This window comes from Papio anubis, chromosome 8 (genome assembly GCF_008728515.1).
Source record: "Papio anubis isolate 15944 chromosome 8, Panubis1.0, whole genome shotgun sequence".
Lineage (NCBI taxonomy): Eukaryota > Metazoa > Chordata > Mammalia > Primates > Cercopithecidae > Papio > Papio anubis.
In genome coordinates this window covers 44,250,967-44,277,018 of record NC_044983.1, presented here as the reverse complement: position 1 = coordinate 44,277,018, position 26,052 = coordinate 44,250,967, and positions in this window count along the sequence as shown.

Sequence of the window (26,052 nt, the reverse complement as noted above, 5' to 3'; positions counted from 1 at the left end):
AAGCATTTATTTTGTCTTTCCTTGTGTATGTATGCCTTAACAATTTTCCTCTAACAAGTCCCTTCCTGATAACACTGCTGAGTATCATTTAAATAATTAGAGTATTGATTAGAACTAATAGAGCAAAGGATGAAAGACAGCCATTTGTTACTTAAAGAGGAGGGGCAAAGAGTAAGAAAGATGATAGTATCAATAGTGTTGCCCGATTGGTATTTTTCAGGCAAGAAATAAGTTTTGATGGAAGAACCATCCAATGAGAGTGAAAATATACTCAATGTCCATCAACAACATATACAGTTCACAGAGTTCATAATTTATTGAAAATATTCTCCTACCGTAAAATAAACTTCAGAGAAACACAGTGAGCTTTCTTATGAATTAATCCTAATGCCTGAAGTCCTAGGAGCTGTGAAATAAAAAAATAAATAAATAAAATTATGTAAACACATAATATTGCTGAGCAACGTGGCTTAGCCCTTAAACAACTTTGCCTTGTTTGAAAGCTTTCAGAAAGAAACTACTGTGAAATTTATGTAGGTATTCACGCTATGGGTAGTGCTATGATATTTTGATGAACAGTTACACAAAATGGTGACTGAAGCCAATCACAGAGAGTCTTCAGGGCCATCCACTTCCCATGGACAGGAACAGGAGCATGTGCACACACACGCACACACACACATGTGGGTGATTGCTGATTTAGCTAAGGTGGATCCTTGACAATATTTGATTTATTTTTAAAAATTTAAATGTATTTGTGCATTGATGAGAATTTAAAAGTCTCTGTCTTGCTTCTCTCAGTTTGTTAACTCCAGTGCATGTTTTCAATATACAATCGGCACTATTTAGTTTAGACTGGCGGAGATACCCATAGGGACTGGAGGCACTGCCTACAAACCTAAGATGGGGAATTATTACAGATAAAATATGACTGGATCCAAACCCCTTCCCTAAGGGATGCTGAAGTCAAACCAAAACTGCTTTGAAGAGCGTAGTGAGGAAAAACTGGGTTAACTTTGGGTTTTGCTGCTTTTAAATCATCATTAATCTGCAGTATCTGCCCTTCTGAATCCTTATAATAGCTAGGTGCTGTAAGAGAAATGCCAGATGCAACAAAAGTTGACCAGCAAACACTTATTGAGTGCCTACCACACACCATGTACAAACAAACCAACTAGCAACAGCTTGGGGGTCTCTGAAACAGGTAATGCTTGGAATCCTGGTTGCAACAACATGGAATATTCTGCTTAATTACAAATGCCAGTGTCAGGAAATGGTTTTTTCCACTTCTCCTATTCCTACAAGTTTCCTTTTTCTCCTACAGAAAGGAGTCTTGTAGCTTGGCACGCTGCTTTGAGAAATCTGTGATCACACTTGTAAATAATTACCTATTTGCCCACCAAGGAACTCTTGTGTAGGAATCCACGGATGGTCAGTTTGCCCATCTATAAACATTAAAGACAGGGATAACTAAAAGACAGAACTGAAAACCACACGTGGCTGGTACCCAGAAGAGAAACAGAAAGTCAGTGTGGCATATGCTCAAATGAGTAACATCAGCCAGGGCATGATGCTCACTTCAGGACACCCTCTCCGTTTGCTTCAGTTCTGCCTGAACTATTCACAAGTTCATTACCAAGGATGAGCTCAAATGTGAAAGCGGCTGAGCCAGGAGTCACACTGGCTGAAAATTTGCTTTTTGTCTAAAAATAATTAATAAGCAAACAAGTTAATACAATAAAAAAGGTATCTAGACAGTGCAAACCCACAAAATAACCACTGTCGAGAATGAGGGGTTTACTGAGAGTAAAGGTAGTTCTGTTTTCAAAGTCTCCTCCTCTCTCTGCCCGCTGGGGTGTAGTGACATGTGTGCCTCAACCACCATGAATGGCATTCCCCTCTGTGTGCTGTACCCTCCACTACTTAGTGTGTAAAGTTGTTGTGGAACCAAATGTAATGCACCTGACACATAACTCGTGCACAGCACAGTACAGTGTGCCATGAGGCTGCCTTAGCAGAAATACTTCCCCTGCCTTCCTCACAGGACACACTGTAGACATCCACCCATCTCAGCAGAGGTCTAGTCAGGAACAGGCATGTCACCCAATTCTGGGCAATGGGAAGATGAGGCACCCTCTGCTAGGGCCAGCCTCCAGATACAGGAGAGAGACAAGGCAAGATGCATGCTCCCTCACCTGCCCAGGGAGTTGTGCCTGGAGTTGACAACTGGGGATGAATGTTGTCACCTGAATACTAAGAATGGCAGTGCAGACAGAAGGAAAGGACCTGCATCTTGATAATGCATCTGCACTGTCTATGTGCCTTACCTCCGAGATTCTTGTTATATGAAGATTCAAGCAAGGTTTCTATTATCTTTGCAGGAAAAAGCAGCCTAAATGATTTAATAAGCACTTAAATGTGAGTGTGGGAAGGAGACGTCGAGGGGAGTGGTCACAACTGTTCTAAGAACTATAAAAACTTCATTCAACAGGATGGAATCTACTCCAAGAGCACCGGACGCACCATTCATTCAGGTATGTATAGAACTGTTCCCCATTCCCTCCCAACCCCAGGCTCCACAACTGTCAAAACCAAGAGCCCCCAACTCAGACCTTTTGTTGTTAAAGATAAGGAGCACTGTTATGAGGTAACAGTCACATCAAGCAGAAGTCTCCATCCCCAGCACCAAGAGACAGCCGTCATCAGTGAAGGACCCTGCAGCACCTGGCATGTGAGTTCCAGGCATTCCCCATAAAGCAGGGCTTGAAGGATTTGCACCTGGCCAGAAAATCATTTTTTAAATTAAATGAAAATATTTATTTTGAAGTAAGTGTAAATTCAGATGCAGTTACAAGAAATAATACAGGCAAATCTCACACACATTTGTCCAGTTTCTCCAGTATTCACGTCTTGCAAAGCTATGGTACAATACCACCAGGATGTGGATGTTGATACAGTCAAGACTCTGAGCATTTCCATCACCACAACCATGCCTCCTATTGCATTTTTAAATAGAACCCATGTCCCTCCCTACTGCTCTCATCCTTCACCCTGGCAAGCACTAAGCTACTCTCCATCAATATAATTTTGTCAGTTCCATAACATTGAATAAATGGAATCACACAGTGTGTAACCTTTTGGAATCAGATTTTTCTTTATCTCTTTTTCTGGATATTCATGTAAGTTGTTGCTTGCATGAATAGTTCATTCCTTTTAATTGCTGAGTACAATTCCATGGTATAGATGTACCATGGTTTGTTTAACCATTCACTTGCTGAAGAATATTTGGGCTGTTTCCAGTTTGGGGTTATTATAAATAAATCTGCCATGAACATTTGGGTACAGGTTTTTGGGTGAAATGAAAATAAATTTTCACTTCTCTGGGATAAATGCCCAGGATTGTAATTTCTTGTTGGTAGGGTAGTTGAGTGTTCAGTTTTTTAAGAAACTGCCCAACTGTTTGCAAGAATAGATGTGCCATTTTACATTCCTACCTGTCATATATGCGACCCAGTTTCTCTGCATCCTCATCAGCATTTGATGTTGCCGGTATTTTTTATCAAAAATAAAATGGTTAAAACCACTCTTATATATAGAGAATGATCTCTCTTCTGTGGTTTTAATTTACATTCCCTCATTGGCCAATAGTGTTGAGAACAGCTTCTCATGTGCTGATTTGCCATCTACATATCCAGTGAAATTTCTATTCATGTCTTTTGCCATTTTGAATAATTTTGGGGGGTTTTCATTGCTTTTGAGTTTTGAGAGTTATAACCTTGTTTTAGCTGTTATATTTAATTTTTCTATATGCATATAGAAATATGTATTAAAATAATATTGTCTATATCTACAAAAAATCTTACTGAGATTTTGATAGGAATTGTGTTAAATGTGTATATCAATTTGGGTAGAGTTGACACCTTTACTTTGCTGAGTCTTTCAATTCATAAACATGGTATGTCTCTCCATTTATTTAAATCTTTGATTTCTTGCATCAGTGTTTTATAGGTTTCTCTATATAGTGCATGTTTTGTGTGTATTTTTGTAGTTTTGTATCTTTAATTTTGTTGTCCATGTGGTAGTATAAAGAAATATTAGTATGAAGAGATATTATTAGAATAAAGAAATATAATTGATTTTTGTATGTTGATCTTGCATCCTGTGAACTTGAATTCACTTAGTTCTAAGAGTTTTTTGTAGATTCCTTGATTTTTTTTTAAGGAGACAATCGTGCCATCTGTAAAGAGGAAGAATTGTGATTTTTGTTTTCGTTTCTGATATACATGCCTTTGATTTTCCCTTCCTGCCTTATTTCAGTGACTACACCTTCCACTGCTATGCAGGATTACAGCAGTGACAGCAGACATGCCAGGCTTCTTCTCAGTCCCAAGGGAAAGTAAGCTGTCTTTCACCATTAGTATGTCAACTATAGCATTTTTGTAGATGATCTTTATGTGCGATTTTAAAAATGTTCCTGTATGCCTATTTTTCTGTGAGTTTTTATCCTGAATGTTAAGTTTTATCAAATGCTTTTTCTGAATCTATGTACATGATCATGTGATTTTTCTTCTTAGCCTGTTAATAGGACATATAACCTTGGTCAGTTTTCGAATGTTGAGCTAGCCTAGCCTCCACACTAGGTAATAGTATATAATTCATTTTATACATTTCTGATTTTGATTTGCTGATATTTTGTTAGGATTTTTGAGTCAATATTCAAGGGGATAGTGGTCTACAGTTGCTGTTGTTTTGTTTCATCTGGTTGTGATTTCAGTATGATGAATTGGGTAGGGTCTTTTCCTCTCCTATTTTCTGGAATAGGTAGTTTAAAATTTACACTAATTCTTCTTTGAAGCTTGGGTAGCATTCTCCATGGAAACCCTCTGCCTCAAGATTTTTGGAAAGAAGTAGAGGTTTAATTACAAATTGAATTTTCTTAATATTTAAAGGGCTATTCCAATTATATATCTTATAATCAGTGAATTGTGGTGGGTTTTTTTTGAAGAAACTGGTCCATTACATCTACATTGTAACGTGTGTGTGTGTGTGTGTAAAATTGTTCATTTTATACCTTTATTATCATTTTGATACTGCAGAGTCTATAGTAGGTGTTTTCTAACATGAACCTCAAAACTCTTATAGCTGTTTGCCCATTACTCAGTTCCAAACCACCTCCACATTTTTGGGTACTTGATAGCAGCAGCCCATTCCTTGGTACCAAGTTTTATCTTAGTCCATTGGGACTGCTGTAACAAAAAAATATATAGTGAGTGGCTTATGAACAATAGACCTTTAAGTGATCACAGTTCTGGAGACTGGGGAGTCCAAGATCAAGGCACTGGCTGACTCGGTGTCTGGTGAGGACCTGCTTCCTGGCTCAGAGATGGCACCTTCTCACCTCATCCTCACATGACGGAAGGGACTCTTGGGGGCCTCTTTCATAAGCGCACTAATCTTATTTATGAAGGCTCCAACTCTCCTGACCTAATCACCTCCCAAAGGCCCCACCTCCTAATACCATCACTTTGGGAGTTAGGTTTCAACACAAGAACTTTGGAGGGACACAGGCATTCAGATCACAACATCAGGGAACTTGCCACAGCTCCTGCAGGTCCTGAGGTCCCTAGTCCGTCGCCTTCTTCTCTCCACCTTTGAGTCTTCATTTGTTTGTTTGATGTATAATGTCCATTGCATCTAGTTGCTCTTGGTGAGAGGAATAGGGAAAGCACATCTAATTCACCTTCCAGGAAGCACAAGTGCCACTCTAATATCTCAACCTCTCTGCAGCCACATCAGGTCTGAACAAAGAAGATGGCCTCTTTCCAGACACCTCAAGCTAAAGAAAGGTTCTGAAGCCACCTGCACAGCTCACTGCTGTGGCCTCTCTCAACCCTGTCCTCAGTTCTCTAACAGTCTTCATGGGACACCATTTCTGGTTTGATTTTAGATTATTTGGTTTGTTTGGTTGTTTTTTCAGAGAGGATCATGTCATTTCTCAGAAGCAAGGATTTAATATTTCCCAAGTCTCAGGATGAATTCCCAGTTTTTTTAGTAACACAGAAGAGTTAAATAAATAAGTTAATTCAACTAAACTATCCTAAATAATTAGTAACAATTCAGTCCAGTTATGCTAAATGAATAAATTACCTAATTCATAAATAAATGGAATGAATAATAAGTGCATAAATAAACACTCAGCTAAGCTACCCTAGATCTCAGGCCACCCATGATATTGATCAATTCATATTAGTGAGCATTAAAGTGTTAATGTGGCAGCACCAGGCTACCTCTTTTTACTTCTGTGTAAGCATTCCAGGTGCTTGTATAAAGGTATTTTAGTTTCCACTAAAATATCACCAGTGAACAGCTTATATGATTATCCCAATGGCAAAGACCTCTCAATAGCATAAAGTTCACTTCCTGAGATGCAGGGTTATCCCTGATATGCAGGTGAGAGAAATGTTCAGCATATTTCCAAGCATTTCCTCAGAGAGTCAGTGGCCCTGTCCCAAAGTGTATGCGAACAAGCTTAGAAAAAGAATGCAACTTGACAAAGAGGTTTTTGATTCTCAAGGTGTTAGGCTCTACAGAAGAGAATTTTAAAAATATAACAATTGGTGCATACCTGAGGTTACCAAGGTAAAGTCTCCTAGGGACTAACCATTTGCTGAGTGGATGTGAATGTGCCCAGTCCCACTGTGCTGAGGGAAATACAAGTGCATGGCAGAGAAAAGCCTTCTTGTCCATCATTGCTCCTGGGCCCCTGTCAGCAGACTGAAAGGGTCCCCTTGGAAATGTCAGCTCTGCAGCCACTCAGGGTTTTTTGTTCCATGGCACTCCCAGTCATTCACCAAAAATAGAAGGAGGTGGCTAGACACAGTGGCTCATAGCACTCACAGTGGCTCACAGTAATCCCCAGCACTTTGGGAGGCAGAGGCAGGAGGATTGCTTGAGGTCAGGAGCTTGAGAACTGCCTGGGCAACATGGTGAGACCCCATCTCTACTGAAAATATGTATTTTTTGATAGCCGGGCATGGTGGCATGTATCTATAGCATGTGCCCAGTTACTCAGGAGGCTGAGGTGGGAGGATCACTCAAGCCCAGGAGGTCGAGGCTACAGTGAGCCATGATTACTATACTCCAGCCTGGGCAACAGAGCAAGACCTTGTCTCAAAGAAAAATAGAAGGAGTCATGGGGGCTTGGGCTGGACTCAGAAGGATTCCTCTTCTGAATCATTCCTTCCCAGGCAACTACTTTTCAGAGGACATTAGAATTCACCAGAATAAATGGTTCCCAAATCTTGCTGAAGTTAGAATCACATTTGGAGCGTTTAAGAAATACGCTTTCAGAGGACACTTCCCAAACACGTTTAAGAATCACCCTCTCCTATGCCAGGATTTAGGAGTCTTTATTTCTCAAAAGTGTCCATGGCAATTCTAATGAGCCAGGGAAGGTGTGGAGGCCACAGCATCACCTGATCCCTTTATCTTTAAGATAGCTACCAGCAAAACTTACAAGCAAAAACTGGCTCCAGATGCCAGGATTGCTTTTTCCTCCTCTCACCCCGCGACTCACAAGACACAGCGACAAGGGTTCACTATCAGGGACCAGAGAGTTCTCATCAGAAGGTGGGTGGAGGGGCTCACTGATTGGCCGTGGATGGTTAAAGAAGTAAAGAATGCAGCTGTGCTCAAAGGCCAATGCTTCGTAAAGCAGCGTGTACTTTGTGACGCTAGCACACAGCTCTAGAAACAAGAAGTTTCTGGGTGAGTCGATTTAAATCTGACATGAAGCAGTCCTTGGAGACAGAGCCTTGGTCAGCTTCAGAGGGCAGAATAACTCACTGGCCACTCAGATAAGATCCTGGGGTAAGGGAAAGGAGAGAGGTGTGGGTGGGAGCAGCACCCCCAGGGCTGTGGACAAGGAGAAGGAATTATGGCTTCCACAGTTGGCTCAACCTCCAGAAAGCAGGGTCTGGCAGGTATGTGGCTTTTTATCTGCATTCTGCTGCCCAGTAGAAATGTCCAAGGGAAAGTCTGTTTTACAAAGAGCAAGTTGAATTTTCCAGCCACGGATGTGAGTGAAAACTTCTCTCTCTCTCTGTCTCTCTCTCTCTCTCTTTCTTTCTTTCTGGGTTCCATGGAAGAGTCTCCAGAGCACAGATTCTTATCCAAGCAAGAAAAAGACAGTGTGTGAGAGGCCTTCACGAGCAAGGCCTGCGGGTTTGGGCCAGGAACAGGAATTCCCCGGACAGACACTGAGTCGGCGGCCTGAGACAGGAGCGCCGGCTCCACAGAAAGCCACTCTGTTCACTGCCACCAAGGACTGCTTGCAGGGCACACACACAGAGCTGCGGAAAGAAGGGATATTTGAAAAGAGTGTTTTTTTTCCCTAGAATACACAGTGCTCTTATTTCTTTAGGGGTGCAGTAAAAACTAGCCATGAATAGATGGCCAAATGCAGCTAAGAGTCAGCAGGGATGTTTATCTCTACAGGCTGGGGCTGCTGGGATGGGTTGCTGGGACAAACTTTGAATACGTCAATAAATCATAATGAAAGATTAAAATAAGAAAGAATTTGCTAAACATGTCTGGAAGGAGGCTTTTATGCTGCTATTTTTTCCCTACCAACTGCCGCTCAGAGACTTCACTAGGCTTTTTGAATCCAACAGAAAATGTGTATGTGTTGGAGGCGGGAGGCAAAAAAAAAGGGGGTGGGGAGGCAGTTCATACTTGGAGCTTTGGTTTACATGGATTTTTGAGGTCAAAGAAAATCCAATTGCTAAATCTCAGTGCAGATGTGATATTAAAATTAAACAAACAAAAAAACAAGAACCTATCCTCAGAATATGTGAATTCTTAGCAAAAGGATCTATTGCAATACATCATCTGTCTTCTATTTCATTAAAATTTAAGAATCAGTTTTCTTTTAAAAAACAGAAAAAAAAAACCATCAATCGTTTCAAAAATTATGAAATATCCTTATGAGTACAGGAACTGTTGGATAACCGTGGGCTCTAGGAAGCCTGCAGCTACCCCAGTGCACAGGAACACATGCCCCAGGTCCTCCGTCTCCTTTATTGTGAGAGAATAATACCCTATTTGATTCAAGCAGGAGGCTGAGCAGAACAAGAGTGAGAGGCCTTCTCTCACTTAGGAGCCATCTTTTCCTGAAAGCTGGCCTAATCTCCCTTGAACACCCAGCATAACGTTTACCTCAGGCAGCCAGCCTCCATGGACAACCTGGGCCTGGCTGACCTCTGAATCCAGGGGCAGCAGACAGGTAGGTTTGGTGCCGTGTCCTCCGTTGAAATGAGCTGTCTCAGAATCCTAAGTTATGAGCCAAACCCGAATTGTGTCCCCTAAAAACGCGCATGTTGAAGCCCTAACCCCCAGATCCTCATGCTGTGACTATATTTGAGACAGCCTTAAAAGAGATAGTTTAGGTAAAGTAAGATCATTAAGGTGGGTCCTAATTCAATATAACTGATGGGTTTTGGTTTCTGTTTTTTGTTTTTTTTGAGACAGAGTCTCACCTCATTGCTCAGGCCGGAGTACAGTGGTGCGATCTCGGCTCACTGCAACCTCCACCTCCAGGGTTCAAGCGATTCTCATGCCTCAGCCTCCCGAGTAGCTGGGATTACAGGCGTGTACCACCACACCTGGCTAATTTTTTTGTATTTTTATTAGAGACAGGGTTTCACCGTGTTGGCCAGAGTTGTCTCCAACTCCTGAACTCAGATGATCCACTCGCCTTGGCCTCCCAAAGTGCCGGGATTACAGGCATGAGCCACTGCACCTGGCCAGCTGGTGTTTTTATAAGAAGATATAAGAAGATAGGTACACACAAAGGGAAGACCATGTGAGGCACAGGGATGAGACGGCAGTCTGCAAGCCACAGCGAGAGGCCTCGGGAGAAAGCAATTCTGCTGACACCTTACCCTTCAACTTCTGGCCTCCAGAACTGTGAGGAAATGCATTTCTGTTGTTTGAGCCCCACAGTATGTGGCGCTTTGTTATGGCAGCCCTTGTAAACTAATATAGCTTCTTATTCTTCAATGACTCGTACATTCACGCCTTGAGAAAAAGAGGAGCTCAAAGCCTGTTTGTTGGTATATCAGTTCAATTAACCCATGAAAAGCCAGGAAAAAGACACACCCCTCAAAAAAAAAATGAAAAACCAGAAGAAACAGAAAGAAAAATAAAATAGCAAACTTAAGCTTTATCAATTCAATAATTACATTAAATTTAGTTTAAGTGGTCTAAATATATGATTTAAAAAGACAGGCAGGGCACAGCAGCACTTTGAGAGGCTGTGGCAGAAAGATCTGAATGTGTGTATCAAACAACAGAGATGCATGTTACACAAAGCAAAATCTGATAGAACTGAAAAAAGAAATGGCAAACCCACAATTGCAGTGGGAGATTTCAACACATACCCTGCCTCAATATTTGATAGAACAATTAGACAGAAAACCACCATGAATATGGAAGAACTCAATACCATCAACCAACAAAATCTAGTCACCACGCCAAGGGAGACCATATCTTCTGTCAGAAAACAAAACACAACAAATTTAAAAGAATTGACATCATACAGCACATCACTTACAATGGAACCAAAGTAGAAATCAATAATGGAAAATTATCTCCAAACTCTTGAAACTAATGACTATACTTTTAAATAATCTGTGGGTCAAAGAGGAAATCTCAGAAAAAGTAAAAAATACATCAAACTAAATGAAAATGAAACAACAACACATCATAGACATACAGTTTGTATCATGGGTCACTGAAGACTCAGAAGGATGGGTAGGTACAAGGGGTGACAGGTGAGAAATTACCTCCTGGGTACAGCGCACGCTATTCAGGTGCTGGTTACACTAAAAGCCCGGACTTCACCACTACAAAATATATTCGTGTAACAAAACTGCACTCCTACCTCTCATATTTATACAAATTTTTTAAAAGAAGAAAAAAAGAAAAAAATTGTGAGACATAGCTAAAACAGTGCTGGGAAGGAAATTTATAGCACTAAATGCTTTTATTAGAAAAGAGGGAAAATTTCAAATCAATAAGCTCCCATCTCAAGACCCTAGAAACCTAAACACAGAGAAAGCAGAGGGAAGGAACAGAAATCAATGAAATTAAAAACAGAACAAAAAGAGAGAAAATCAATAAAACAAACAAATAAAAAACTTTTCTTTTGAAAATATCAACAAAATCTACAAACCTTTAGAAAGATTCACAGAGAAAAACGAAAGGACACAAATTATCAAGTATCAGGAATGAAATAGAGAATATAACTGTAGACCCTGCAGATATCAAAATGATAATACAGGAGTAAAATGAACAACTCTGCACACAAAAATTTGACAACTTATATGAAATGGACAAATTCCTTGGTACAAACTACCACAACTCAATCATATGAAATATCTAATTTGAATAGCCCTATAACTAGTAAGAAAATTCTATTTGTAACCAAAAGTATCCTAAAGAGGTAATCGTAGACACAGACAGTTTCCATGGAGAATGCTACCAAACACTTAAGAATCAACAACAGTTTCGTATAATCTCCTCTAGAAAAAAAAAAGGCACCAAGTCATTCCCAGGCAGAGAGAATCACAAAGTCTGAGCAAATGCCAGGATCCAAGAAGACGTAGGTCCCCTGAGCCTCTCAGTTTCAGAACACACCGAACTGAGCCATTACTGAAAGTAATCAGTGTGTGTTCATAAAGACCAATAATAAATGTATACAACTACTATTTGTCAATTAAAAATAAAATTTTTAAAAAGAGAGATGAAGAACAAGATACAGATCATCTCCAACTCACGATGATTTGATTCGTTGACCTTACAACAGGCTTATTGGGGTGGAGAATGCATTTTGACTTACAATATTTTCAACTAACAATGAGTTTATGAGACATAACCCCATCAAAATTAAAATAGGGCCTGGTAAGCATTTCAAAATGAGTATATGGATAAAAATAATAAGAAAACAGAGTAGGCAGTGATAGGGTCTAAATAATAAATATATTGGATTATAATACATTTTAACCGAATTTTGTGTCAGTTCTTTCAAGTAATTGCACATCTAGTAATTTGAACTGTTAGTTCACAAGAAGCTAAGGAGTAATTAATTCTACACTGTACTTAGTTACATTGATTTGGATATAAGGCATATACAGAAGAACACAAAAATATTATCTTTAATATGTTCTATGTAAGCTTCAAACTCTGCTGGTATTATGAATTTAAAGCAAGTAATTGTTCAGGTATATTACAAGTTTAAATTGTAGCCAAGCTAAGCTATGTGATAAGATGGAGTGTAACAATGCATTGCAGCTATAAACACAAATAAAATTTTTATTCTTTTTTAAAAAGATAATTCCATGCTACCAAGAAAGGTCAAGTCTAAGCATAATACTAAATGTGATAAAGTATACAAAGGAAACAAATACGCTCATACACCAATATATGTTATTTTTCAGACACTTGGGTTCTACTGTTCACCTTTAACTTCTCTTTGCAGAAAGAAGCCTGCTTTATAACGCATACAATATAAATTAAATCTGCACCTAAGCTTTAAAAAAAAAAAAAAAAAAAAAAAGCAGTCTACAAACCTGACTCAGAGCAGAACCTGGTGCTCAGATCACAGCACATACACGTCTGCTAAAGACACCCTGCAGTGGGGCGTGTGGAAACAGAACATACGCTTTCCCCAAAAAGCCCTGTCCACATCCATCTTCCCAGGGAAATAGCTTTCCAAGGACTGCAGGCTGATAAGAAATGGCAAGTGATAAATGGAGCACTAGCATCAAAGGACAAATGGCCCCCTGAGGATGGGAAAGCCAGTACAATGTTGATGGAAGTTATGCAGGCAAATGCATGCCTGCCAAAAACATCTCTCTCACACACACACACACACAAGTGCATATATGAAAGTATACATGTGTACACACATACATGCACACATACATGGCACAAAAACCATCATCAGTCCATTTGGGCAGGATACCATAGCCCCTCTGAAGTTAAAGATAGCCTTTTCTAGCTTGTAATAGTGAGCACCTTACTAATCTCTCTGAGCTTCACTTTCCTCAAATGCAGAACAGAAAAAATAATAGTACCTACTTCTTGGAGTCCTCATGAGGATTAAATGCTTTAGTACATATAAAATGCTGAGAACAGTGTCTAGCATATAGTAAGCACTTGCTAAAAGTTAGCTTGTTCTTAGAACAAAATGTTCATTGTTCCTTGCCACCTTTGTGGTGTCTACCCTTTACCTCCAACTTTTTACCTGTTAAAACAGGAATCCGTTATTACAAATGCTGCTAAATTCCAATTAGGCAAGCTCAAAGTTTGTTCTTAGGACAAATCCTTAGCCTTAGCCAACTTGTCCAGTTTTTCAGCTGTTTTCAGATGCCTGCTCCACACTAACAATTCCAACTTTAGGAAAGAAAGAGGGGAAGCCCCTCCTGCTGGTCTCCAGGTCCCGTTTTCCCCAGGCATGACAATCCCAGCCGCAGCAGGAATGAGGAAGCCGGCTCTGACAGTCCCAGAGGCCGCCCTCCTCCCGCAGCAGCCCTTGCATGTTGGCCTGGTGCAGATGCTGACAGCGCCAAGGTTCCTCTGGGAAAAGCCCCAGCTGTTTTCGAAACAAAGTCCTTCCTGGTGGCGAAGAAAGTCCATATTAGTAGAAGCATGGGAGGGCCGCCTCTTGGCTCTTCCTTTAGAATCTCTCCTGGTTATTTTTAGGAGTTCTTCCTCCCTGTGGAGAGTATTCCCAGGGTGAGACCTCTGACTTCATGCCTTCTGGACGTTCTGGATCATGTGGGATCTCAGCGACCACAGAGGGTCTCGCGGATGGCTCAAACTCTCTGGACACATGGGTGGGGTGGAAGTCCCAGCCTTGCCACATAGGCCTTCTTGGAACGCCCCTACCCCTCCTTACCTGCAGTGCTGCCCGGAATTAAGTGCAGTAATGTTTAAAAGGTCTTTCCTGGCGCCGGCAGAGTGAGCCATACAGGTTATCTGTTTAGTGGTAGTTTTCTGCCTGCCACCAGTCAGAGTTCCTTGTTACACAGTGTTCACTCAATCTATTGCCAGTAATTTTTGGAGATTCTGTAAAATAGTTGGCCAAAACCTGAAGAAGGTATCTTGACTGGAATTCATAGGACCACATGGTTGGGTCCTGGTTCATTCTAACCTTGTCAGCCTCCTTTACTCTTGCAGTAGAAAGGCTGTCAAGAGGGCCACGGTGGTTCCCCCAACCCAACCCCTCCAAAGTGGCCACTCCTACCAACCAGAGGTGCAATTTCTGTACTCCTTGAGTCTGAGCTGGCCTTGTGGCTTGTTTCAACAATTAGAATGTGAGGTCTTCAGAAGCATGCCTTCAAGGGGCCAGTAGAATCCACTTGGGGTCATTCTGCTGTTGCAATGCCCATGGAAAGAAGCCCGAGCTGACTTCCCGGAAGATGAGGGGGATACCTGGTGAGAGAGACCAAGGCCAACAGCACGTATCCTGATGGAGTCATCTTGAGCCATCTGGCACCTGTGCAGCCTCTGTTCACTTGAGACCAGGAGAAGGACTACCTGGCTGAGCCCAGCCCAGATTGCCAACCCACAGAATTGAGAGCTAATAACTCACTGTGGTTTTAAACCACAGTGTAGGTGATTTGTTTTGTAGAAATAGATAACCAATACAACTGCGCCTCAGGCACAAGGAGGCCTTCCCTGACCTCATCTGAAACTGCAACCCTTTTCCCTAACATTTTCATTTTCCTTCCTTAAGGCTGCTCCTTGACCCCACAGCCCTCACCACTATCTCACATTGTACAAGTTTCAACTCTGGTTGTTTGCGTCTGTCTCAGGCAGGAGAATTCCATGAGGGAAGTTTTCATTGGCTAGGTCCTGGAATACTACCCGCACTGTAAACTGTATTCGCTGGGGAGAGATCCAGCGGCAACCTAGTGGCTTAAAACAGGTAGGCAGGGCAACGGTTTGGATACTCAACCCTCCCAAATCTCCTTTTGAAATGTAACCCCATTGTGGGGCTGGCGGGAGGTGAGGCCTCATGGGAGGCGTTTGGGTCATGGTGCGGACCCCTTGTGGATACATGAATGCCCTTCCTGAAGGTGGGGAGTGAGTGGATTCTCCCTCTGTTGGTTCGTGCCAGGGCTGGTTGTTAAAAAGAGCGTCCTCTGTCGCCATGTTAAAAAGATCCTGGCGCCTCCCACTCCTGCGTCCTCCATCACCACGCAATCTCCGCACACACCGGCTCCTTGCACCCGCCATGGGGAATGGGAGCAACCCGAGGCCCTCCCCAGATGCCCGATCTTCCAGCCAGTGGAATCATGAGCCAAATAAACGTCTTTGCTTTATAAATTGCCCTATCTCAGGTATTCCTTTGTTGCAACACTAAACAGACTAGGACAAGTGGCTATTCCTCTCAGACCCAAGGTGAGTGTCCCAGGCCGGCAGGGAGCTCTGTGCCATGAGATTCTTCAGGAACTGGAGCTCTTTCATCTAAATTCTCCACCATCCCCTGCGTGGTTGAGGCTGAGTGACATGAGACATCCTCGTCTCAGTTCGTGGGGGAGTGAATCTGCTTCAGTGTTTCACATCACAGGCCCTGGGAGGCACAGATCCATTTGTTCCTATAGCCATCTGTACGCACCAGACAGGCTGAGCCAGGGCCTGGCAGGGCATTTGTGTGCCCAGCTATAAGCCTATGACTGGTGAAAGAAGAGACTTTGAATATCAGCAACTGACTTGGCCCCAGTTCCATCAGAAATTAATAGCTTTCCCAGGAATTGTGCTTGTGGAACTTGCACCAAAATAATTAACATTGAAATTTAAAATAAAAAGGGGAAATAGATGATATACATGCACCCCTCTTTCTAGGGCTCCTTAGGTTTAACTGAGAGACATATGGATTAGCTGATGGAGTCTACCAAAAGTCAGTAAATAGAGGTCTAGCCAAACATCAGAAAAGAGAAAACAAGCATCCAATGTCAATTAGACAGGAAAGCAGAAAGAGAGAGAGACAGCCCCGCGCGGCTGGGGTGAGCAGCAAGGCCCTTCCCGATTAAAGCCCAACTCTGTCACTGGCTGGCTGGTTTGTGAACTAATCAATTCACCATTTTGATCACTGGCTTATTTCCCTAGAAAAGCAGGAAGTTGCTTCAAAGGGTATTGTTGAGGATGAAATTAAGTAATGACCAGTGAAAGCAGACTGGAACCCAGAGGCGGCACAAACGTTGGAAAGGACCTGGACCCATGTGGGGAGGCACACAGCAACCAGCTAAGGGTGAATTTGGTCCTGGGGAAATACACATTTCTCTGAATTAGCAAATTTTCCTTAAGATGGCAGTCATCCTTTTTACTATTTCGTGATAAGAAGAAAAATTAATGTAGGACATTTCATGACCGCTATAGAGGTAACACTTGGACGATTTTATGGTTTATTTTCTTTTTAATGCAACTATAAATGTAAACACAGCTACTACATTTATTTGAAGCACTCACACACACACAGGCCAGGCTTGCTTAAAGGTCTGTAAGCCCAAGAGAAAAAGAAAAGGGAATACTTCCAAACAATTATGTCCAAATATGGCCCAAGAAATCAAAGGTGGCGTGGGAAGGAGGAGTACTGACCATGCCCAATCCATTGTCTACATTGAAGAAACCCTACAGCCCTGTTTATGAAAAGGAAATGGTAACAGCCACTACAGCGCCAACTGGAGTGAAGACACTCGTCGCGGAGACACTGTGGCTTAGTTTAAGTAACAATTGTTCAACAACTGTTAGGAGAATAACCCCCAAAGTGCTGTAAAGTATATTTGTTTACACAAAACTCACAATTCTACTATTAAGGCTGGCATTATTTTGAAAGCAAAGCCTTACAGAAGATTTTACGTGAAGACCCAAGCAAGGAAGGGGAGTACGTTAACTGTGTTCTGTTGCTCCTGGCATCATAAAGTGCTTTTATAAGTCAGTTACCCTTTGTGCTGTGTTGCTCCGTTATCCAGAGCTTTTCTAGTAAAAAGAAAATACCAAAATGAACCAATTTTTAATCTAAATAAGGTATGACTTGATTAACTGTTACCTGGTTATATTGATATATACACAGAGTGGTAAAATAAGTTTTAATGCGTGTATTGTAGACATCAACAATTCAAACAAAAGACTGAAACAAAGACATTTAAAAACTTGAAATCCAGAACAAGAAACACTGTAGGATTCTGTCAACATAAGAGGCTTCTACAACACTGGCTCATTTTTGTTTACATGCACAGCTCTCTGACCACTAAAAGGAGATGATATTTAAGTTCATAGATTGAATTTGAAATTACAGGATTCCCCAATTAGCTTACTGCAGCACAGCCCAATCACAGACAACCTTTTTAATGATGAGCCATTGGTTGCTTCCAAGCAGACATTAAATTGAATCTCTTTATACAGAGATTCACTAGTCTCCTCTAATTTCTCAAGTCCCTGCTAGTCCCATAATGATTCCTAAACTTAACAAAACCTACACTTCCCAGCCTCAAAGCCAGCTTCTCAAATGCATCATCACTATCTACAGAAAATCAGCTGATGTCATAGCGACTATAAAACAACACTGCATAGGTAGGAATTTTGCCTTTCTCCCTGAAATCACCTATAGCAGTTGCCTTGTTAACTATGCCCTCTAAAATCAGAATTAGTCACACGTTGTTTCATAGAACCACGGGTCTAAATTGAATGGCACTGCTTCAGGGGAATTCAAAAGACACATCCATTGCGAGGTTTCACTGACACAGGGTCAGTTGATACACATTTTCCACAGGCTGGATGCTTTGGGGGAAAGAAGTAGAAACAACATCAGCCTTTGTGCCATGACCCCTTGCCTACTATGACTCTTGAACAGTCATGTGTATGCCATCAGGGTTTTAATAAGAGACTCTTAGATTTGCCAAACTAAAAACTAGACCTCAATGAGGAACTGATTTCACCAGGGATGAATGAAGAAAAAGAAAAATGTATTTAATTCCTCTTAAGCTCTCCCTAAACAAACCAAGGTCATTGTGCGGCCCCTACAAAAGTCAGTATTTTATAAAGTAAAGAATCTCTTCGCTTTAAACTGTGTGTATAGCTAAAAGGAGGTAGAAGACAAGAAGTTCTACTACTTTTTTTTTTTTTTGAGACAGAGTCTTGTTCCGTCACCCAGGCTGGAGTTCAGTGGTGCCATCCTGGCTCACTGCAACCTCTGCCTCTAGATTCAAGTGATTCTCGTGCCTCAGCCTCCCAAGTTGCTGAGATTACAGGCATGCACCACCACGCCCAGTAACTTTTTGCATTTTTACTAGCGATGGGGTTTCACCATGTTGGCCAGTCTGGTCTCAAACTTCTGACCTGCCTCAGCCTCCCAAAATGCTGTGATTATAGGTGTGAGCCACAGTGCCAGGACAAGTAATTCTATTTCTATTCATGTTGCATTCAGTGTGGAATGTGAAAAAGAAAGTGAAGGCCTCGCTGATCTTGAGGCTGGCTCAGTACTGAGGCTTCAACAGCAGGATGATGAACAACCGAATAATGGCAGGAAACTAATTATCTGCAAATTCAAACCCCACTTTGACATGTCAAATGATGTCATTATAACTAAAGCTCTAGTTGGAACTTTTTATTGTTTAATATGATATATCTTTAGTACAGGACGTGATATCACCTTACAGAATACAATACGGTTCAAGGTAGGCAGATGCTCAAAAACAATAGAAATTAAAAAATAGAAAACTGATTTTCAAAGCGACGAGGACGTCATTCAAAAGCACACTTGAAAATAAGCTAAAACACTGAAGAGAATTTTATGTGCTTTTTGGAAACATTCAGATTATTCTTTTTGTCAGGGGGATAATACTATTCCCATGCGTCAGGAAGGAAGGGTAAATGTGATTGCTCAGGGAGGAGGAAAAGAGAGAAGAGTTTCAGGACTCTGTGTAGGGTGACCTCTACTTCCTGTTTGAAGCATGGGGCAAGGCTATGTGCAAAGGATGTGACACCTATGGAGTGCCACGAGGAACACACAAAATGCAGTTACACATCTCACAAACTACTAAGAGGAGAATTTCTCCAACATTGGTTATTAAGTTAGAATGAGTCGAGGCTTTCATTTTGTTTGTTTTTGAGTTATGGGGTGTGTTTTAAGGCAGACTCTCAAAATAACATGCTCTTATACGTATAGAGAATAGTCATACCTGTCCTAGACCGTTAAGGCTGCTATAATGAACTACCATGGACTGGGTGGCTCAAACAACAAAGATTTATCATTCACAGTAGGCTGGGGAACCCAAGATCAAGGCTTCTGCAGATTCAGTCTCTGGTGAGGGTCCATTTTCTGCTTCCTAAGGGGCCATCTTCTCACTGTGTCTTCACATGGCAGAGGGGGTGAGGGAGCCCTCTGGAGTTACTTTTATAAGGGCACAAGTCCCATTCATGAAGGCGAAACCTTCATGACCTAATCGCCTTCTAAAAGCCCCACCTTTTAACAGTCACATTTCTGATGAGGATTTCAACAGATGCATTTTAGGGAAACACATTCATTCTACAACAGTATCCTTAAAACAAGTATTCTGAGAACATGGAGGAAGTAACGATGGCATCTTCATTTGTTTATTTGCTTTTGAAATATCATAGGCATTGCCTGGCTAAGTAAATGTACGGACTAGATTACCTGGTTTTAACTAAACTAACCCTGACAAAAAAGGACAAGTATGTTAAAATCATTCCTTCACAGAAACCCTGAGTTGAGATTAATACTGACACTCAAAGCACTAGCCAACAAGAGTGGTAGAGCCATCCTCTCTCCCTCTCCCAGCATAAGCTCACTGTCAATAACATGAGGTCATATCAGTGATGATCTAGCCAGATATGTAAGATGCTGATCAAAGAAATACAAATTTATTAGAAAAGTCATTTGATTTATGGGATTCAAGTGGAATCAATGAAGAGGAAACCTGAACTGTGCACTGTGATTTAAAATATGAACTAATGATAGAATGGTTAGTAAGATAATTAAAAATAGCTATCTAGAATATGGAGAAAAATCTTTTAAAATTTTGAAAGATATGTAAAGCCGTGAATACTCAATATTGCACTTTACAAATTTTTATTAACTTAATGAGAAATATTTGTAAGTCTCGCTGATGGTATCTCCCTAGATAATAAAACAGGCCAAGAAAAGTCAAAAAGCTTTGGGAAAACATTTGTTCTTCCTGCCACTGAAAAATTATTGAAATAATACATGGAAATGAATATGTCAGTGTCAACAATGTTTAAATCATTCATTTGTCTTAGTCTATTTTATGTTGCTATAATGGAATACCACAGACAGATAAATTTATAAAGAAATTAAATTTATTTGGTTCACAGTTCTGGGGGCTGGAAAGTCCAAGGCATGGTCCCAGCATCTGCTTGGCATCTGGTGAGGGGCTTCTTGCTACATCATCCCATGGCAGAAGTCAGGGTCAAGAGACCACAAGCGAGAGCAAGAGTTTTAACTGGCAGCCTCAAGCCCCTTATAATTGGCATCAATTCATCCATGAAAATGGAGCCCTCACGAACTACATGCCTCCCATTAAGCACAACTTGCCAACACTGTTGCATCAGGGATTAAGTTTCCAATGCATGCTTTTTGGGGGACACATCCAAACCATGGAATTCTGTCCTCAGTCCCCAGTTCGTATGTTCTTCTCACACACAAAACTAACTCCATCCATTAGGCCCAAAAGTCTTTGTTCATTCCAGCATCAACTCAAAAGTCCAAATTTCAGAGTCTCATCTCAATCAGATACAGATGAGACTCAAGTCAAGATTCATCACAGGAAAAACTCCCCTCTATCTTTGAGTCTGTTAAATCTACAAGTTATCTACTTCCAAAATAGAATGGTGGGACAGGAATAGGACAGACATTCCCATTCTATAAAAAGAAAATTGGAAATAAGAAAGGGTAACTGGTCCTAAGTAAGGCTAAGATCCAACAGGGCAAACATTGAAACTTAAAATTCCAGAATATTCATTCACTGGGGCAGGGTTTGGGCCTCCAAGGTCTCAGAAAACTCCATCCTCATGGCTTTGCTGAGTTCAGCCCATGCTTCAGGTCTCATGAGTTGGAATGTTTTTCTGCAACTCTCCCAAGCCAAAGTTGAACACCAGTTCTGGGATCTCAGAGGTGGTCTCGCTTCCATGATACACTAGTCATTGACGGTGGGGACTCTGCCTGGATCTCCAGACTGTCATCTTTTGAAATCTAGGTGGAATTCACCATGGCCCACAGCTCTTGCATTTTGCATGCCTGCAGAATTAGCACCATGTGGACACCACCAAGGTTTACAACTTGTACCTTCCAAAGCAGTGGAATGAGCTGCATGTGGACCCACTTGAGCCAAGGCTAGAGTGGCAAAGGACCACTGCACCAGAATGCAAGGAACAGAGTCCTGAGGAGGCACATGTGAAGGTCCTGTAGGTGCCCCTCTGGAAATCTTGCCCTCAAGATCCTAACTTGCCTCAAAGATCTTTGATATGCTTTAAGGGTCATTTTCCCATTGTCTTGATGAATAGCATCTGGCTCCCTTCTATCTATACTAATCTCTTCAGCAAAGGATGACTTAGGCAGCCCGGTTGCAGTGGCTCACACCTGTAATCCCAGCACTTTGGGAGGCCAAGGTGGGCGGATCACGAGGTCAAGAAATCGAGACCATCCTGGCCAACATAGTGAAGCCCCACCTCTACTAAAAAAAAAAAAAAAATTAGTTGGGTGTGGTGGCACACACCTGTAGTCCCAGCTACTCAGGAGACTAAGGCAGGAGAATCGTTTGAACCCAGCAGGCGGAGATTGCAGTGAACTGAGATCATGCCATTGAACTCCAGCCTGGTGACAGAGTGAGACTCCATCTCAAAAAAAAAAAAAAAAAGACTTGGGCAGACCCTTTGTTTGCTCTCCCAAAGATGCCTTTTCACTCTTTACATGACCAGAATTTGGAAAATTCTCCAAATTTGTATGTTATCTATTTGGATTGTAAATTCCATCTTTAAATCATTTCTCTCTTCTCACATCTTAATCTGTCACATATCCTGGTTCATCACTCCTAAATTCTGCCTTCCATAAAGCCCTCAAGCATTGACACAATTGAGCCAAGTTATTTGCTTCTGTTTAACAAAGATGGCCCTTACTCTAGTTTTCAATACCCTTGTTCTTCAGTTCCACCTAAGGCTTCATAGAAATGACCCTTGCTGTCCATATTTCTACCAACATTCTGATTGCAACCACTTAAGTAATCAAAAGTACCAACATTCTTGTCTTCTTCTGATCCCTCATCAGAATTTCTGTTAACATTCTATTCACAGCTATTTGGCTTTTTATAGCTTTGTCCCCCCAGTTCTTCTAGCCTGTACCCATTACCTAGTTCCAATACTGCTTCTACATTTTCAGGTATTTGTTTTAGCAACACACCCACTTCTCAGTATTAATTTTCTGTCTTAGTCTGTTTCATGTTACTATAGCAGAATGCCACAGACCGGGCAATTTATAAAAGAAGCTTATTTGGCTCACAGTTCCGAAAGTGGGAAAGTACAAGGGCATGATGTCAGCATGCTCGGCATCTGTTGAAGGCCTTCTTGCTGCATCATCCCAAGAAGGAAGACAGAAGAGCAAGAGATTGTGAGAGAGAAAAAAGATTAAACTCATAACCCCAAGCCCTTCCATAATCAGTGTTAAATTTATTCATGATTGGGGAACCCTCATGACCTAAATGCCTCCTAACACTGTTGCACTCAGGACTGTGTTTCCAACACATGCTTCTTTTGGAGGACACATTCAAATCTCCCAGCCAATTGGATGGTGCCTGCTACATTGAGGGCAGAGCAGATCTTTACTCACATGTCAATCACTTCTGGAAACACCCTCACAGACACACTCAGAAGTCGTGCTTTACCAGTCCTGTAAGTATTCCTTAATCTAGTCAAGTTGACACCTAAAATTAAACATCACAATTCGCCAGTAAATACTACTAGAAGATGCATATAAAATAAATATATTTATTTAAAGCATTAAAGAAGGAGTAAATTTTGTTACCTGGTTGGAAGATTAGCTACACTAATTTTTTATATATATACACACACATATATATATTATGTATATATGTATATGTATATGTATATATGTATGTATATAGGTATATTTACTATATACACATGCATATGTATACATATGTATATATACTATATATACACATATGTATTGTGTGTGTATATATATGTATGTGTATATGTATGTATGTATTAGTCAGGATAGGTTATTGTAATACACAACCACCAAATCCCAGTGTTGTAAAGGAATGAAGATATATGAGTATTTCTTACTTATCCAGTGTCCACTGGGGACCCTTGACTGTGAAGCTATCCTGAATGGCTGCCCTCCGAGGGTTAACCAAAGGGGCCCAAGCTCCTACTGTCATGTGCCCACACCACGCAGCATCCTTTGCTTCTGGCAGCACAGAGATGGGGAGCTAAGCAGAAGATCAAGAGACATTGTGTGGCCAGGCCTAGATGCAACTTCTCTTGCTTCTGCTTATATTCCATTGGCCAAAACCCAGATACACTGTCTCATCTTGATGCAAAGGGGCTGAGAAGAGTAATCTTCCCATATGACTCAAAGGAAAAATAAAGGTGTGTTTCAACCTGTCCGCATATATTTCTAATATGTATAAGCTTATAGTATGTGATCAATTCATTTCAGGAAGGAAATTTTGTGAGCCTCTAAGGGACAGATATGCTAAAGAAAGTATATTCTAACACAAAAGGAAGTAGTAAATAAAAACAATATTTTACCAAAAAATTGTGAATTTTTAACCAGAATGAAAACAAAAATGACTAGGTAGGGCTATCAAGTGAATCTATTCCATAAGTCATGGACAAAGTACTTTAGTGAGGAAATTAAATCCAAAGTGAACAAAGCCAATGACATAGTCAATTTTATAAAAACAAGAGCTTTAAAAAATTGTGAAATCTTGACAATTCATAACAAGACAGGGAGAGATTATGTGTCTTTTTTGTGCCACACGCATGTTTGCTGATCACAGTGTGGCACAGTTTCAAAGAGCTGTCAAATTTAAGAGTAAGTTATGCATCATTTTTTTTACTAGAAGAGAAATATTTGAGATTTGTTAATGCTTTCTCTAACATGTAGCTATCACCTAATAGATACTTGTGCTGCTTCCAGCAAATGGGGGTAAGCGATAAGAAATTCAATATCCATTGATAAGAACTCCCAGGAAGCTTGAAATAGTGCACAAATTTCTCAATGTGCTCTGCTCTAGGACATCCATGAAAAATCCTCAGTTAACATATTTAGTGGTGAAGGGAACAAAGGAAAGATATTTACTTTTACTGCTTATCGACATTGTACTGGATGCCCTAACCTGTCAGTAAAGCCAGAAAACACACACACACACACACACACACACACACACAAGCGTCAAGTTTGGAAAGAAATAAGTAAAATTGTCAACATATATGAACAACATGATTTCTTCTCTAAAAATCCTGAGGAACTTACTAAACAGCTACCAAAACTAATAAGTGAAGGATATTTAGCACGTTTGAAAAATAAGAAGTCAACAAAAATCAATTGTACTTCTATAGACTAGCAACAAACAATCGGAAACAAACTTTTTGAACAAAGAATTACATATATGGCAGCAGCAAAAACATAAACGTTTAAGAATATGCTTTTTAGAACTATCAAATGTTGCTGAGAAAATTAAAGAAGGTCAAAATAAAAGGGATATCCCATGCATATGCACGGGAAGATTTAATACAGTTATGGTCTCAGTCCTCTCAGAATTAGTCAATAGACTCGAAGGTATCCCAATCATAACACCGGCAGGATTTTTACACAAAGACTGGCAAATTGGTTCCAAAATTGATTTTGAAACGCAAAGCACATTTGATCACATTTCTCACTAGGCAATAATTTTTATCAGATACAAAAAAATAAGATTTTTAAATGTATATGCTTTTATACATTTTATAAATGTATATAGACAGATTTTATAGATATATATGCTTTATAATTCATAAATATATTAATATAAAATACATGTATATGAATGTGCATAATATATAAGTATGTAAAAATATATGCTTGAAAATATGTGCTTTTTCTCAAAAGTATATTATGAAACCATAAAAGTATAGAGATCTAGAACAGTTTTAAATGCTGGAAAGTATACCAAGGCTGCTTTTCATGAGGTTATTATATATTAAAGAATTATTTTTATTCTATTACAAGTTCCAAAAACCTCAGGCTTCAAGCACCTAATACACAATTTTCTTTAAGACAAAAAAAAAATACAGCTGGGCGCTGTGGCTCACGCCTGTAATCCCAGCACTTGGGAGGCTGAGGCGGGTGGATCACGAGGTCAGGCGATCGAGACCATCCTGGTTAACACGGTGAAGCCCCGTCTCTACTAAAAATACAAAAAATTAACTGGGCGTGCTGGCGGGCGCCTGTAGTCCCAGCTGTTTGGGAGGCTGAGGCAAAAGAATGGCGTGAACCCGGGAGGTGGAGCTTGCAGGGAGCCAAGATCCGCACCACTGCACTCCTGCCTGGGTGACAGAGCGAGACTCCATCTCAAAAAAAGGAAAAAGAAAAAGAAAAAAAAAATACAATGGGACTTTCTCTTCTGGCTCAGATAAGGAACAGGGATCAGATTTATTCTCCTAACTTAACTAGAAAAGCAGGCAAAATACATTAAACATGACTTGGGCTTTGGACAGAAGGTAGCAGAGGATCATGGCCCCAGGAAAAAGGTAAGCAAAGGATTGGGAACCCACAGTGATCACAGCTCACCCCTTGGAGACAGTGTCCAGGCCAAAGTGCATGAACAGGCTGACCTTCTCACTGGGTTGAGACTCAGATAGCAGTTCATAGAGAGTGAGATGGCTGGATGTTGGGAACAGCATCACAGAGGGGTCACCTTGATTTTTGGCTGAGTGTTGATC